This window comes from Coturnix japonica, chromosome Z (assembly GCF_054131305.1).
Source record: "Coturnix japonica strain WE chromosome Z, WE-NBRP24, whole genome shotgun sequence".
Classification (NCBI taxonomy): domain Eukaryota; kingdom Metazoa; phylum Chordata; class Aves; order Galliformes; family Phasianidae; genus Coturnix; species Coturnix japonica.
In genome coordinates this window covers 37,611,299-37,627,519 of record NC_140702.1, presented here as the reverse complement: position 1 = coordinate 37,627,519, position 16,221 = coordinate 37,611,299, and the positions used below count along the sequence as shown (strand labels likewise).

At 41.7% G+C, this 16,221-nt stretch overlaps 2 long non-coding RNA genes across 2 annotated transcripts; one reads left to right on the top strand and one right to left on the bottom strand.

The window, feature by feature from the left end:
• Positions 1–611: 611 nt before the first annotated feature.
• Positions 612–5,858, bottom strand: LOC116652502 (uncharacterized). Its single transcript, XR_014939662.1, has 2 exons — positions 5,569–5,858; positions 612–2,308 (listed from the first exon to the last, which is right to left on the bottom strand). It is a non-coding gene; the product is annotated as an uncharacterized LOC116652502 (long non-coding RNA).
• LOC146753926 (uncharacterized) lies at positions 5,761–15,972 on the top strand. The gene is made up of 3 exons (XR_014939663.1): positions 5,761–5,888; positions 8,206–8,348; positions 13,348–15,972. It is a non-coding gene; the product is annotated as an uncharacterized LOC146753926 (long non-coding RNA).
• Positions 15,973–16,221: the final 249 nt, after the last annotated feature.

Below are 16,221 nucleotides of genomic sequence, written 5' to 3'. Positions count from 1 at the left end.
CTTTAGAGACAAATTATTTCTGTGCTGAAGCACAGCATACTTCAAAGTTTTCCTGGTTTTTAGGGTATACCTTGTTGAAAGAGAGGTAAGGCTATTTGTCTGAAACTCACTGGTGATAGGAATAAAAGACTTGTTGTGGGGAGAAAAGGTGAAAGATTAGCTTCACTGAATTTGCCCATGGATAACAAGTTCTATTAATATTATAACTATTAAAAGGTGGTGTGCTATTGAAAAACTATATATGAAACTTTCATATATACATGGTGCCTAGTAGGTAAAATATGCAGCAGTGTGATCTGAATCAAAGAAAGAGGGCTGAACTTTGCTTGTAGATCTCAAAATCTCCCTTCTCCACACCAGCTACTATTTCAAGGGAAATAAGAAAATAATACAGAGAAAACAGCTATTAGCAGCTAATAAGGAGGGTTGGTGTTATGGGCTGCAAAACATTTTGAAGAGAAAAGAGCTATTCATATAATTTCAAGAATAAAGAATTAAAAGATGGATGCTGCTGTCAAATGATCAGAGGAGGTATCTGTAGCTCTGAATTGTCCCGTGTTCATCCCTGACTATCCGCGGCTGGGCCAAATGCCAAGACAGCGACAAGAGAGCGCATGACAAATGGCCTTTATTGGAATGTGAGGGTCCCTTATATAGGTATCCTGTTTCATCTATACCTTCTTTACATATGCATGACCAAGCAGGGGAGGGCCTATCACGTTACATCCCGAGGGTCTGATTTCGCCTAATACACTACATTTCCCCCTCCCTATGATAGAGTAGCTTAACCCGTGACAACCCGATTGCTTTTACTCTTCATGCTTCTTTAGAGCCTCTCATACATTCGTTCTTGCTCACGTTTCTCTTCGAAGATTCCTGTCACCATCCGTCTGATGCATCCTTGGAGGCACTGGATGATACACAGTGTGCAGATCAGCAGTGAGAGAAATATAATGAGCCCTATTACTAGCACCCTTAATAATTGCTTAATCCAAGGTCCAGTACCTCCAAATATACTACCCAGCCAGTTCCCAAATGGATCATCCTGGATGCCAATCTTCTTGGTATGATGTTGCAACCAAGCTAACTGCTTATGCATTGATTCACTATGATCACTCAGATTAAATCAACGCATCCCTTCAACATCTTGACAACCATGCCCTTGGGCCAGAAGCAAGAAGTCTATTGCTGCTCTGTTCTGAAGTACAGCATGTCTACTGCCGCTTACGTCTACAAGCAGGTCCGAAAGAAGTTGAGAAGTAACATTAGCCTGTTTTGCAGTCCAACAAGCCAATCTTTCGATTTCTTTCAAAGCACGTGCAGCCGCTACCCCGGGGGCAAGGAACGAAGCAAAGATCCTTGCTGTGGGTCCCCACAATTTAACATCATCGCCACATTCAGAATCCAAGGCGTGAATTCCTCTCTTAGGTCAAGTGTGATTGAGTGCCTTATATACCTCCGTAATGTTGGGTGATAAAATAGTTAACCTTCCTAGATAACAGGGTCCCCCTATTGCATTTCTTGGAATCCCTTGCCAAGCGCGATACCCACAGATAAGGAAAATTCCTGGGGGTAAGGCTTTAGCAGTATTATTATTCCAGACGGAAATTGCATATATGCCTGAGCCTTTGGGAAGAGAGGCAACAACACAGCCGTTGTACCTGGAATAATTCCCACAATATACCTCTCTAACTGATCCATCCAGTCTGCTAACATTAAAAGTCGTTACCGGTAGAACCCAGGACCCATTCAATGGATTTAGTGGACTGTATGCCCTTGTTACGTTAGGGGTGAAACCGCAATATTCCCCATCTCCGTTAAAGGTCCGGCTATTCCGGGGATATACAAGAGTAAATGGAGCAGATTGGTCAGTTTTGTGATCCCAATAAGGACCTCCATGCCCCAGGAATTGCAGCATATCTAGAGGTTTCCTTTGTGTGCCAAAAAATAAGCATCTAGAGCTCAGCCACTGCAAACTATTGGTGTCCCAAGTGTCATTCCCAATAAGGCATGTTTGAAAGGGTGAGGTGGCCGATTGTAAAGCAAGGCAAAAATGCATATTCCCTGTCTGATTAGCCCATGTAACCCAAAGGTTTCCTGGCTGTTTAAGCAAGTGAATGCCCCCCACTGGTGACCACAATAAACACATGAGGTATATAAATGTCAACATAGTAATTCTTGTAGGCAGCAAAGATTCTTTGTCAGGGGATTCACGTCCCTTCTTCTTCTTTGGTATCAACAGGAGCATCTTCCTGTGCTTCTTTTGTTCTGGGTTCTCCAATCTCTTCGGGCATCCAATCGGCAAATCCTATGAAGAAACACTCAGCTCTTGTTACTTCCTTAGCCTTCTTGTTTTGTTTAGCCAATTCTGGTTTAACTCGACGCGAGGGTACCCATTGAATATCCCCAGTCTCATTGCTCTTTACTGCTGCAAACCCCCTGCCCCACACTAATACAGTCCATCCTGATTCCCAGGACCCACTGTCACCTTTAACTTTTACCGGTGGGCCCTCCTGAAGGACCCTTGGTTGCCAGTGTTTCTGGGTAGGGGTTCTCATGCTTTCTCCTCGCTCAAAATGATTCAGAGCGTATAATGCACGAGCTAAAATTTCACCCTGTTGTACTACTGGGACTCTGCCTGAGTATCCTTCCCCTTCCCCAAGCACACAGATCTTCTCTTTGGGGAGGTGGTTGGCTCTCTCCAAAATTGCTTGTCCCTGGGAATTCCCAAGGATGCCTGTCGAGTGAGATATTCCCCAATGCTCCTTGAGTAGATCTAGAGATGAAGCACAAGCCATTGTCTGTCTTGATGTGTCGCAGCACACCAAGGACCATGATGGCAGTGGCCCAGTGTCGCTGAGCTGCAGGGGACTTAAATGTTAACATAATCATCATCACTCAATCAAAACCTTGACTGATAATACACTAAACATAAGGTTACAGGTAACATCATAATTTTTTGAGTTGACACATACACACTCATTCAAGCATTCATTTTAGACAACTCTATAAATGAAAATTTCTAAGCTAATGTATTATTACTTATCAACAACTATGAGGTGGCAAACCACCAAAAGGAGAGAGAAGGAACACAATAGTGGTGAATGTGATAGGCAGTGGTGAATGTGATAGGCAGCGCCTGCAGGGCGTCCCCTGTCCAAGAACCCTACCCTAGTTCCCTCAATGTGTATATTATTGGGAGAAAATGAAGACATTCTTGCTCGGACTAGCAAGAGACCTTCAGAGGTGCAATCAGTTCTGCAGACAAAGAGGGAGAAAACCGAAAGATTGTAACAATTACTGCCAGACAAACACTTTGTAATACTGGTCCTAGCAGGGGTAGTGATTAACACTAAACTAGGGGCACGAACGCTCAGAATGTTTTGCTTTTGTCCCCATTCGGAAGTAACGATTTGTTTACTTTCACAAGCGGCAGAGCCGAGGGGTGGGGGTGGGGTAAGCAGGAGGGGGGGCAGCGCGGGGGTTTGCGTTCTCTTGCTGGCACTTAAACTTCTCTGGCTAGAGCAGATCGCTTTCAATATTTTAACTCACTGTTCTTCTGTAATCTTTTTGCTGTTTTTTGTTTTTCACAATTCCACTACTCGTACCCTCAATTACACTTCCATGTAACATTAATAATTCCACTTCCATATAGCATTCATACTTTCACATACCATAAACATCTAACAATCACAAAGACAGTGACAATAACCAATACAGTTTATCCTAAGCATTCTTCCTCTCCTCCAAGTTATCAGCAGGAATGGGCCTTCCCATTAACTTGATTCCAAATTCTTTAATATTATCATATTTTTTCCATGACTTTTCACTCTTTCCTTGTTAACTAAAATGAAATGAGGACTACTGCTTGTTGCCCATCATCACATCCTTGATTTAAAAGTTCAATACATATGTCATTTTAGCAAGCCTTCCTGCTGGAAGTGCCATCTCTATTCCTTCTTTTTTTTCTCAAGTAATATAGTTTTCACTGATACCACTGGGCTGGTGCTGACACTGAAAAACATCAGTGCAAAAGTCTTTATGATAGATCTCTTTTGTGACCACAACTAACAGATATTAGATAGGTCCCTTGGCTCATTTCATTTGGAAACACTATGGAGGAGTTACATGCAAATCATAACCAGTTTGACAAAAAGAGGTGAAAGAAAGGAATGATTATCACTGTGAAGGAAGTATCAGAAATCCAGGATGACCTGAAAAAAGGTCTGCAAACACTTCTAGGTTTTTCAAAAGCAATAAACTTCTTGGAGAAGCACAAACGTCAAAAAATTACTTTCTCACTTCCCCAAGAGGTGCACACACAAAACTTTCCAAATTCCAAGGTATGTTACAAGTTACTTAAACCACCAATCTTCAAGCCATAACCAAATTATGTAGTTTTAACACATCCAAGGACTGATATCAATCACAGTCCACAACCACAACAAACAAAAGCATAGATGAAAAAAAACTTCTCAAAGTTGTTAACAGCAGTTTAACGGACTCCAACTCGGGCTACAGTAGTTCGCTCGTCAGCAGGTCTTGTTTCTGCTTCAGAGACTCCACTCGAGCCCGGGGCCCCCTGACCGGGCCTCCAATTAACGATAAAAAGGAATGCCTCCCTTATCTTTGACCAATCCGTGACTTGGTTGCTCTTGTTCTCCCTTCCCCTTCCCCCCAGGTAGAGGTGGACCAATAGCCCACCCTCTCGGGGAAGGGTTATGATGACTAGGAACACCTCCGCCTCCGCCCCCGCTGATGTGGATTGGCTTCTATCTTGGTTACGCCTATCCACCCCGCCCCCCGGGGCGGAGCCACACCCACAACCCATCGCATCTCGAGGAAGGGATCCATCCTCCCGCCCCTGCTCACTCCCCTTCCCCACCCCCAAGGATGGGCGAAGGAACGCAGGTTGCTTTGGATACCGTGATGGGGCCTCAGAGGAAGGCTTCTGCTGGTCAAGAGATAAGGATGTGGAATGTGTGGAATGCTGCTGGACAGGGCCGTCTGCTTGTTGTTCAGCCGGAGTGATGGGTGCGGTCGGGATGGCTCGCACCACCTTGTCTTTGTCTTTCAAATCCTCACATCTGTAAGAGGAAAAGCCTCCCCACCCAATTCCTGAAGCAGCCCCAACCTGAGCATCTATCTTCCCTTCTTTCCAAGCCGCTTTCATTGCTTTTAGGGCGGCAGTTGTGAGCTCAGCCACTTCCCCTTTGACTAACTCCACTGCTTGGACCTCTGGAGAGCCCACCATCTTATCCTCCCCCCCAGAAAGAGCAGAACTCCCCCCCCGGGCTCTAACCCCAGGAGCGATCTTGCCTGATCATTATCGTAGGCTGCCTTGAGGGCCCCCAAAACCAAACCCCAGGTCTTAAACTCTGAGGCTTTCTGCGTGACAAGAATGCGCTGTGTCAACACAGAAGTAATCCCATCCCAATTAGCAGGATCGTAAATATCTGAGGGAGCCGCCAGCGCCCCCTCCTTCTCTAGCAAAAAAAGAAGAGCAAACAGCTCCTTCCTAGAAGGGGCCTGTTTGTGAGAGAGAGATTTACAGGAAGAGAAGAGTACCTTAACCACGGCTTCCATAGCGCCACTGACCCGCAGTCAGTATCTGGCGTAAGTGTCCCAACAATGGAGGGGTACGGCCGCTCCCCCACCAACCGGGCTTCTGTCTACTCCGCGACGAAAAGAAGAAAGTATGTCGCTCGCAGCAGGAATGAAGCCGCATAGAAGCAGCCGCAGCCAGGGCACGGAGAGGGTCACCAATTGTAGCTCTGAATTGTCCCGTGTTCATCCCTGACTATCTGCGGCTGGGCCAAATGCCAAGACAGCGACAAGAGAGCGCATGGCAAATGGCCTTTATTGGAATGTGAGGGTCCCTTATATAGGTATCCTGTTTCATCTATACCTTTTTTACATATGCATGACCAAGCAGGGGAGGGCCTATCACGTTACATCCCGAGGGTCCGATTTTGCCTAATACACTACAGGTATCTTGTGAAAGAGGTGTATGTACCCAAACTACAGATTTTTCAGATAGTTTTTCCATGCTTGAGGTGTTTATGTTTTGTTTTGGTTTTTAATTTTCTTTCATTTTTTAAACATGTTTTTCTTTATCCATTATAAATATATTGTGTATAATTCACAAGAGGACTACAAGCCTAATTCTTCTTTAAGCTGCACCTTTATAAAGCAATATAATTCTGTTGCAATGAATGGATAAGGTGGTAGTGTTAGTTTGCAAAAACAGCCTTGTTCCTGCAAAGGAAGGATATATGTTGTTCTTTCAGCTTCCTATTATCTATGTTAAGTCTCTAGGCTAGTTGTTACTTCTATTGTGATTGCTAATGCTTGTTCCTGTTTTGTACTCAGATTTTCTGTTGCAGGGTCTAGGCATAGCTTGTTCTGTCTTGATATTAAGTGCTGGTGATATGCAGTCAAATTTTGTACCTTTAGACCATCATAAGTGACACTTAACGATATGATTCATCAACAGCACCTGCTCTGAGGAACCTCACTGGTCTAACGGAGTATTTGCTTTTCACCTGTGATCCACACACTGTATTATAATCTTGAAATGCACCACTGAAGCATGAGCCTTAAAGCCTAAAATTAAAAAGGGAGGCCAGGACAGTCAAAGAGCAATCCTAAAGATGATTCACACCTAAAGCTTGTTTCCAATTCAGAAGCAACACCTCTCTCTTTGTGCTTCTGCTCGGCTTGCTACACCTGCTAACTTCTGTATATGGGCTTTTTCACTAGTATGTTCCAGAACAGCTCAGCTATTTATTTAATCCCACCTTAGTGCATGCACGTGCCATGTCATAGTTCCCTACAGATCCTTTGTTCCTTTTCCTTCTCCTCTCATCTGCTTACTTTACTCAGCACATGCTATTGAGGGCTAGCTTTCACCACTGTGACTCCTCATTTCCAGCAGCCATTGTCCTATTGCCTTCCTGCTGAGACGCACACCTGTGCTGCCTCCTGGTATTGCTTGGGACTGAAATACCACACAAGGGATGAGGAATTTTATAGATATTTTTCCAAATATTTTACTTCCTATGAGTGTAAAGAAATAAAAAATGAGGCCCAAAACAATAATGTAAGGATGAAACATTTTCCATCTGAGGTGATCCTTAAGATTGTATGGCTGCAGAAGGCTACAGACTTTCTTGGTTGTTAGAGATCCCATTAAGTAATAGAAATCGAAGTAGAAAATCTTCAAAAGTCTTGAGAGGATGCTCAGATATTACATGTTCACAATACAACTACTGTAACAGTGAAGGCTCTGATTACATAAAAATTTAGTTATTTCAAATTTCTGCAGTTGCAGGTAAAAAGTTACAAATCATTTTGTCTCTAGTTGTTCACATCTTCAGAGTCTATCCTGGAGAGCTTACAAGCTAAGCACCAGAGTGTATATAACACCTCTCAAGTGGAACAGTTCGGACGAGTAGTACTTTGCAAGTTCAGAAGAACAGTTAAGACTGTTAGAGGGAAGAAAATGTCATTTTACCCTCCTTACAAATTGGTTAATGAGGTGCCACTGGATTAAGTAACTTCCCAAATGTCACATAAGTCTGCGGCAAAACTATGAAATGAAATTAGTTCTCAAAGGTGCATAGACTGATGGTGCAACATTGTCTTTATTTCCTCTCTCCCATGGTATTGCCTTTATTTTATCTAAGCTTGCATAGGCAAAGAATTCTTTCTAACCTTAGAGAATATAAAAACAACAACAACAACAACAACAAAACAACAACAACAAAAACAAACAAACAAAAAAAACACCTCTTAAATATCCAAACCTCTAAAATAACTCTTCCAACCTGTTTTCCTGAATGCTTTCCTGTCCCTTGGGTTACAGAAGCAAATTCTGCTATAAACATGCTTAATTGTGCAGGCTCTATTCTCATCAAAGAAAGCAAACCTTCATATTAGGAAACCTGAGGGAAAAAGTATTTGAAAGGGAAGAAAACATATTTCATATTGCAAAGATTTGCATGTGTTCAGTATTAGAAAGAGAGCTTTAGAGAAAGCTCATAAGAGTCTGAGCATTCAGGCTTCTCTGGGTTCCCCACTGGGGAGGTGATACTGCACTTGGTTAATATGTTATAAACACAAACTGGCTAGCACTTGCTGTATTTACATTGCACATTAGAAGTTTTAGTTTCCATAGGGAATTCAGAATTCCTTCTCTTATAGAACTGCTACTCTCTGAGGAGACGTAATGAGCCTCCACCATGATCAGCAATGGCATGGAAACAGGACGAATAGGAGGCAACAGAAAACTTCTTTGATCCAATTCTACAGGAATCATTCTACATGTATAGGGTGATTTACTCAAGGTATGTAAGACTTCGTGAAAAAGACATCTGCCATCAGCTATTTAGGGTGTGCTTTCTTACTGAATGCACAGACTGCTATCAATTCTTCCTATTTCCTGAATGTGTGATTTCAATAATAAAATTCTTTTGTGTTTCTCTTCACTGTTACCTCTGCTGATAGGATCAATGCTTTTGACAGCTTTTTTAAAAAGTAGAAGGTAATCCTGTCATCCCAAACTATGTTCTACAGGTGAGTAGAAAATATTTCTTGTGTATGAAGCTGAAAACAAAAAAAACCAAAAAACAAAACAACAACAAAAAAAAAAAACCAACAAAAAAAAAAAAACAAAAAAAAAAAAAGAAGAAGAAGAAGAAAAAAAAAACAGATTTAAAAAGGGGACATCGGAATAGAAGTATGGTTGTGAAAATTTAGATCCCTAAATCCTAAATTATAATTCTGACCACTGTTGCTCAGCTGTCACCTAGCTACTGAGGTACCTTTTTGAGACAGTCCCCCTCTGATAGCTTCGCATTCACAGGGCATCCCAGTGCTGGACACCTCCACCATGTCTGCAGATGCTTGGTGACATGGCATCCAAAAACTCAGCTGGGGTTTTCTGGTGGCTTTTGTCTCACGGCTACAAGTGCGTAAGCAGCATGTGGCCTTTGCCATACCTCCCAGCAAAAATCTAACCCAACCCTTGCAAAGTCAGAGGACTTGGGCTTATTTATGCCTAAGGTGAGCTTCACCCCTTGCCTCCAATTCACTGATTTGTAAGGCTCCTTAAAGTAGCTCAGCTGTCAAAGCTGATATATGAAGCACCCCCCCCTCCTCCCTACTTCCTCCCATACTTCCTCCCAACCCTCCCCTCCCCCCCCCCTCCACCCTCCATCCCCCAGGTACTATACTAAATGTAAATTATTACTTATCTAATATTTTTAAAGGTGTAAATATGTGGCAATGCAAAATGGCATTTGACAGCAAAGTGTGGCTGAACTGAGTGATGTGAGCTTTCAGTCTGCTGTGCTCCAAGAAACAAATTGGAGTGCTTTTGCACATCTCCTGTCTCACAGTCTGTGGTTACTACAGTGACTTCTCTTTGTTCTGTTCTTGAGTGCTGTAAGAGTCAAGGGCTCATCTGTCATGTGCTATAGATAATCTCAAAAACACCTTAGCAGACAAGGTACAAACCCTAGGGCTGTTTATATTCATGAAAACTTTTCCCCCACAGAGGTCACATTGAGTAAGATAAACCAGTGTCATCAAATATGCAGCGTACAATGCAACAGGGGTCTGGCACTGCTGGGTTAACACCTTTTGTGAGTTGCATGGAGGAGGACACTTTCTGTCCTTAGCTTGATCATAGGTTTCAGGTGGCCAGCACTCTTGTAGTTCAAATGTAAATGAGAACATGGGTTACGACTATCCTCATTTCTCATTACTGAGGTGACAAAATGCATTTTCTCCTACCTGACTGCTTGATAGCTAGAGAGCAACTGATATACAGATATTGTGGTTCTAATATGGATATAGTAAAATAGACAGAATAAAACAAAAAAGCTTTCTGACAGCAGAGCCACAGAGGACTGGCTTTCTGTAGTTGAAAGCTGCAGTACTTGCTTGATAAAGAATCAGGCAGTAGCTTGTGTTTATACCCACAGCAACAGCAGTCATTTAAAACCTATACAATAACTATGTGTTCCCTGAGTGTTTTCTGACTTGACCAGGGGAATGCCGCAGGAAACAATGGTATCTTTGCCATATGGTAGCACTGTTTTCAGAATCTTTCATTTTCTCCTGAATATAAGAATTGGGAATACATGCGTATTCCCCCTGTACTTCCTATGACCAGTTTTCCCTTGATTTCATTGACTTTTGGATTAGCTATTTTGTTATTTAAAACTGGTTTTAAAGGCTGCTGCAATATATAGTCCTCACAAGTACACATATTGATATTTCTGTTTTGCATTTTACTATTGCTGTAAATAACTTCACGCTGTCACTGACGCACTCTATTTCATTTTTAAATAGCTGAAATCCAAAACACAAGTGTGAACCAACTGTCTAACAAATATTAAGAGAAAAGCACCTGGTTAGAACTCCTTGGAATAACAACAATAAAGAATTTAGTACGTGTTTTTTGCCTTCACACTTGTTTTATTTTGTTAAATGGCCTATGTGGTGTACAATTTATTTCTGCATTTAAAAAAATAGTAATAATAATAATCCCTGTTCCATTCTGTTTTGGTTTGTGGGATTCTGTTGTCAGTTTATCCTAAAGTGCTGTTTCCTCACATTTGCATCTACCAGCCTTTTTAATGTGATATTCCATTTAAACTGCCTTTTAATTGTATGTGCTGCCTTGGCAGAACATGACTGATGTACTAGCGTTAATTAGGGCTCCAGTCAGCAGCCTATGCCAGCTGGAAACTGAGAAACAAGCGTAAATTATTCTGTCATCAATCAGCTCGAAAATGTTTGAATCACTAATTAGTTTGCAATTTGGGTGACAGTTTATCTGACGCAGGCGGTGTCAGAAACTTCAGATCTTAGATGAATAATTTGCCAGCAACAAGCACATATTCCCTGCTTTTAAATACATGAAGGTTTATCTGCATGTTGAAAGGTGGCTCAGCAGTCTTCATTAACTTCCAACTGGGACTATGTAAATCAGGAATCAGTGTGAGGCACTTCAGTCTGTGGTGGCTTAGCAGATGATATTTAGAAAAAGAAAGCCTCTTTTCTCTCTTTTTTTTATTAATAATTCATAAACTGATAGATGAGAATATTTGGACTTCAACAGCTTAAAAAAACATCACAATGGTTAAAAAAAAAGGTAATCACCCCATTTTACATGAAAATTAGTTGTGCTGCATCTTGCTGTTTAACTGATTTATTCTTCTCCACTGTCATGTGGCTGGAATGTTAAACAGCAAGTGATTAGCCCTTGTCCTTTAAAACAGGATCACTATTGGGGCTTTATTAAATGGCAGACTTGTGTTTCCATTTAAAGGATAAGGGGGTGAAACAAGATATCTCTAACAGGAAGCAAAAATGGTTATCCTTGTCTCAAAAGGAGAAACTATTCAACATTATAAATGCAATTAAGAGGGTCTTAACATCTGTATTATTCTTATCTAAAGGACAGATAAGTTTGGTATATTGCAAGGCGTACCACCGTCATACAGCCCAAAGAAAAATCAAAATTACAGAAATGATTTAGCAGAATAGTACTAATGGGTAGAAAGGCCGGAGTCTACAGATCCATCCTTCCACATCTGAAGGATGTGTAGTTGATACAGGCAGTGCAATTACAAGAATGTGGAGGAGAACTATTAACTGGCCAACATGCCAGATAAAAAAGCAGGTGAGGATATGATTTTCAAGTTCTCTGCAGCTGGCAAAGGGAGTGCTCTCTGCACTCAGACTCTGTAAGGTGAGAGAAGTGTGGGAAATGACAGTGGGTAATTATGATTAGCTGGTGCCAATCTGTAAGCACATCACAGCAGTAGCATAGGAGTGCAGCTGCTGAATAGGTGTATGCAGGAAGAAGTGAAGTAACAAATCAGTAGTGGTTGAGTGACAGTCCTCCTCCTCTGTTTCACATACTTATGTTCTCGAGTCCAATTTGTTATAGGCTGAACTAATGACTCCATGGTACTTAACATTTTAACACCTTATCAACATTATCTCAAAGACTTACTAAAATATGGCTACTTCAGTGTATATTTTCCATATAGTAAGTAGACTCAAATATAAGCATCTGTTTTCGGAAACTTCTAGGAAACTTTCAAGTGAATGATCTGCTTTGAAAAATAAGGTACCTGACAAAACATTTTACTTTTTGAGTACTAAAATTGACATTTCTTTAGCCGCTTCACAGTGAATGTGTAACAATTACGGGCCAAAAGCTAAGGTTGGTCAAGTTGTAAGGGCCTTGGCCAGTTTTACTTCACCAGAAGTCAGAAGAGATTAGATGGAAATATGTTAGATGTAGTCTTCAAAAGCTCCCTGGCTACAGTCATCACACTAAGGCTTCATACATGGCTGTCCAACAAATGAATAAGTACCATGCATGGAAGGAAGCTTGAGAAGAACAGTTTCATGCTGCCTGGGATTATGAGCCATCCTCCATGGTGGCTGCAGCTGAATCCAGCAGAGTACTTTCTCTGGATTGTCCTTCATTGTGTCTTCTGTTTGATGGGTGGCAAATAGCGGTCTGCAGTGGGGAGACTTGGCTGCCTACTGCCTCAACTTCAACCAGGAACTGCAAGTACATAATTGCTTGTAATGGTGAAAGGCCTACAAGACCAGGTTTTCAGGATATCAGATCAAGCACCCAACATTAATGACACTTCTGACCTTAATCCCCCTGTCTCAGCTGTCTGTCAGCACAAGGAAAGAAAAATAGATTACTGTTTGTCAAGCACTTTCATGGACGATATAAAAAGCACATGAAGAAATTAATGAGTCTGGCTTTAGAGTAAAGTTTGAATAGCAAAAAATAAACAAAGTTTTGGACCACACATTGCAGAATGGAGATAAAGCAAAATTGTGAATAGCTGCTTACTCTGTGAGCCTTCCTCCAGCTATACATTGCGGAAGGCTCTGCACTCAGAAGGAAAAAAAAAAAAAAAAAAAAAAAAAGGAAATAAGCAGCTACATTGGAATTTCTTTTGACAAAAACTTTTTTGGTCCTTTCTTTGTTTTACCAGAAAATACCAGTTCTTTAAAACTTCCACTTTTTATGGAAATGCATTCATCTGAATAAAGTTTTTGTTGTGAAAAATACCAGGGCTCAGCAGAGAATTTCTTGTCACAAGCCACGTTGGAGAGAGATAAGCCCACGGAATCAGACCTGCTCCAGGGTGGTCACCAGCTTTGCTGTTAAATGCAATGCAGCTGCATGAGATGCAGCTACAGGGCAGAAGTAGATGACTTTTGGAGGTAACGTGCTTGCCAACAGCCCCGCTCCCTTCCCTGTATCACACCGTAATTGTTACATCCTATTTATTGCAGGCAGACATGATGCTACCTATACCCTTCTGCACAGTTCATACCCTGCTTTCTGCGTCCCAGAGGAGGAGCTCTGTGAGTGTTCGAGCACTGGAAATTGATTCCTTCTCTTAGCCTTACTTTTTCTCTCCTGCATTTATTTTAAAAGGTCTAGCTTTTCACCCTAAATGTCATTTAAAACTAGTAAAGCTTTAATAAAAGGTAGAATTGCTGAATCATGTAAATACTGTAATGCAAATGAGGAAATCTTAATTTTCTCCAATTTTGACTGTTTGGTTCTTAACTTTAATGTGGAAAATACACACACATGCATACACTTAGTCTGTAAACACTGGCAGAGTGAGAATCTCCATAATCTGACAACTGCAAACTCTATGATATATCTAAGAATTATAAAAATTACCAAGTGAGTTTAAGCTAGTGCATATGGACTAAATATTTACATAGCACAGCAGTGAGAAAAGACTTCACAAAATCACTTTTCTATTCTATATACAGAATCCCTGTTTTCAAAACTCTGCAAACTAAATGCATATGACAGATGAGTGATGAGTGGAGAAACAGTTTCTTCTCCTTAAAAAGAGGAAAATGGAAACCAAGGCTTAAAAGAAAATGACACAGCAATGGAAAATGAGCAGTAATACCCTGAATTCATCTTACTGCATTTTTGCCTTCATTTGTAAGAGGTGTATGCAGCTGCTGCTACACTATCACTGTGAACTTTCTTTTAAGATGATTACACATATTTTGTGCGTTTGTGTTCAACTTCTCTGAGTTCAAATAATTCCCAAGAGGAGTCATGTTTGCCTTTGGACTCATAGAATGGCTTAGATTGGAAGGAATGTCAAAGAACATCCAGTTCAAGTCCTACTGCAATGGGTAGAATTTCCACCCACCAGGTCAGGCTACCCGGGGCCCCATGCAGTCTGGCCTTTGGTGCCTCCAGAGATGGGCATCCACAGATTCTCTGGGCAGCCTCTGCCAGTGCCTCACCACACTCTGAATAAAGAATTCTTGCCTAATATCTAAACTAAATCTCCCCTCTTTTACTTTCCAGTCATTCTCACTTGCTTTATCGCTATTAGACTGTTTAAAAACTTGGACTTTTGTTTATAAGCTCCTGTTAAGTACTGAAAGGCCTCAATGAGGTCTTCCTGAAGCCTTCTCAACTCCATGCTAAACAACCCCAATTCATGAACACACTTCTTGCTCATGTTTAGCTGAGTGTTTACCAACACCTCCAGGTCCATTTCTTCCACATAATCTTCCAACTACTCTTCCCCAAGCCTGCTGCATTGCCTGGAGTTGCTGTGGCTGAAGTGTAGGAACTGGCACTGGGTCTTCTTGAACCTCATACTACTGGCCCAAGCCTAGCTATCCAGCCTGTCCAGAACTCTCTTTAGGGTCTTTCTACCCCAAGGCAGAACAGCACTTCCTGACAACTTGGTGTCATGTACATGTTCACTGAATGTGCACTCCAACCTCCTCATCCAGGACATCAATAAAGATATTAAACAGGACTGGCTCCAGTACTGACCCCTGGGGAATACCACTTGTGACCCACTGCCAGCTGGATTTAACTCCATTCACCTCCACACTCTGTGTCCAGCCATCCAGACAGTTTGTTATCCAACAGATTGTGTTTGCCCAAGCCATAGGCTGCCAGCTTCTTTAGGAGAATACTGTGAGAGACAGTGTCAAAGGCTTTGCTGAAGTCTAGGTAGGCTACATCAACAACCTTTCAGCCATCCACCAGATGGGTTGTTTGATTATGGGAGGAAATCAAGTTGGTCAAGCAGGTCCTGCCTTTCATGAACCTATTCTGGTTGGGCCTGATCCCCTGGATGTCCCACACAAGCCTTGTGATCTTACTCCAGATGATCTGCTCCATAACCATTCTTGGCACCAAGGTCTGGCTGACCTGGTGGAGAATTGTGAGCTGGGGTACAAAGGGGAGGGACAATAATGCAGTCTGAGGAAGCTCCAAAAGCTGTCCTCCACCATCCTAATTTTACACTGTTTTTACATGTGATTTGCCTTGATAAGCAAGAGGAATCAAATGATTACAAAGTATACAAAGATATACGCAGAGGCATGAAAAATATATGACTTAGCAGAAAGGCAGAGAAATTTCTGTTAGTCCCTTAAGACCTCATTTTCAGTTCCTAGAAATGTGAGTGACTGTTCCTAGGTTAATTATCACACAATTTTATGGTCTCCATGTCTTTGCCAAAGGAGGTATTTTCTCTTTGTCATGGTTTAATAATTTTGTAATTTTGCTATCAGTATTCCACATCATAACATCATATAAAGCATGAATAATTTTACTGAATCTGCAACTTATAGAAGAAGACTACATCTCCCAGAGAACAACACGATAGGTCACGGGACCTGGACTCTATATTAACTTGGTCGCAGAACAGACTGACGTCTTTGGAGTTCTGGCGTTCAGGGGAGTGTGTGGGAGCCTTCAGCCGTTCGCCTAGATTCACAGTAGGCCTCTCAGTTACGGGACTCATTCTCTCTCCTATTTTGCTTGATTCGTTAGCTCAATTTTCAATTATATTGTATTATATTGTGTTATCCTGTATTTCGATATAGTATTTAGTAAATAAGTGTGCCTCCTTAGATCGTTGCCGCTGTTTTCTTTTCCTAATTAACTTTTTTTTTTTCTTTTCGGCCTAGGGCCCCTCCAGGGCCTACGGCCCCCTGTCACGGATGCAGGTGGATTTTTCGTAGAAACAGTGACAGATTTTGGTGGAGAATGCGGGCAATTTGAGTTGCTGTTTTTCTGTTTTCTTCTGTTGCTCTTTTAGCTTTTAACAGAGCTACGAGTTTTTTTTCCTGTTAAGGAGCTATCTTAGGTTTGCGATTCTG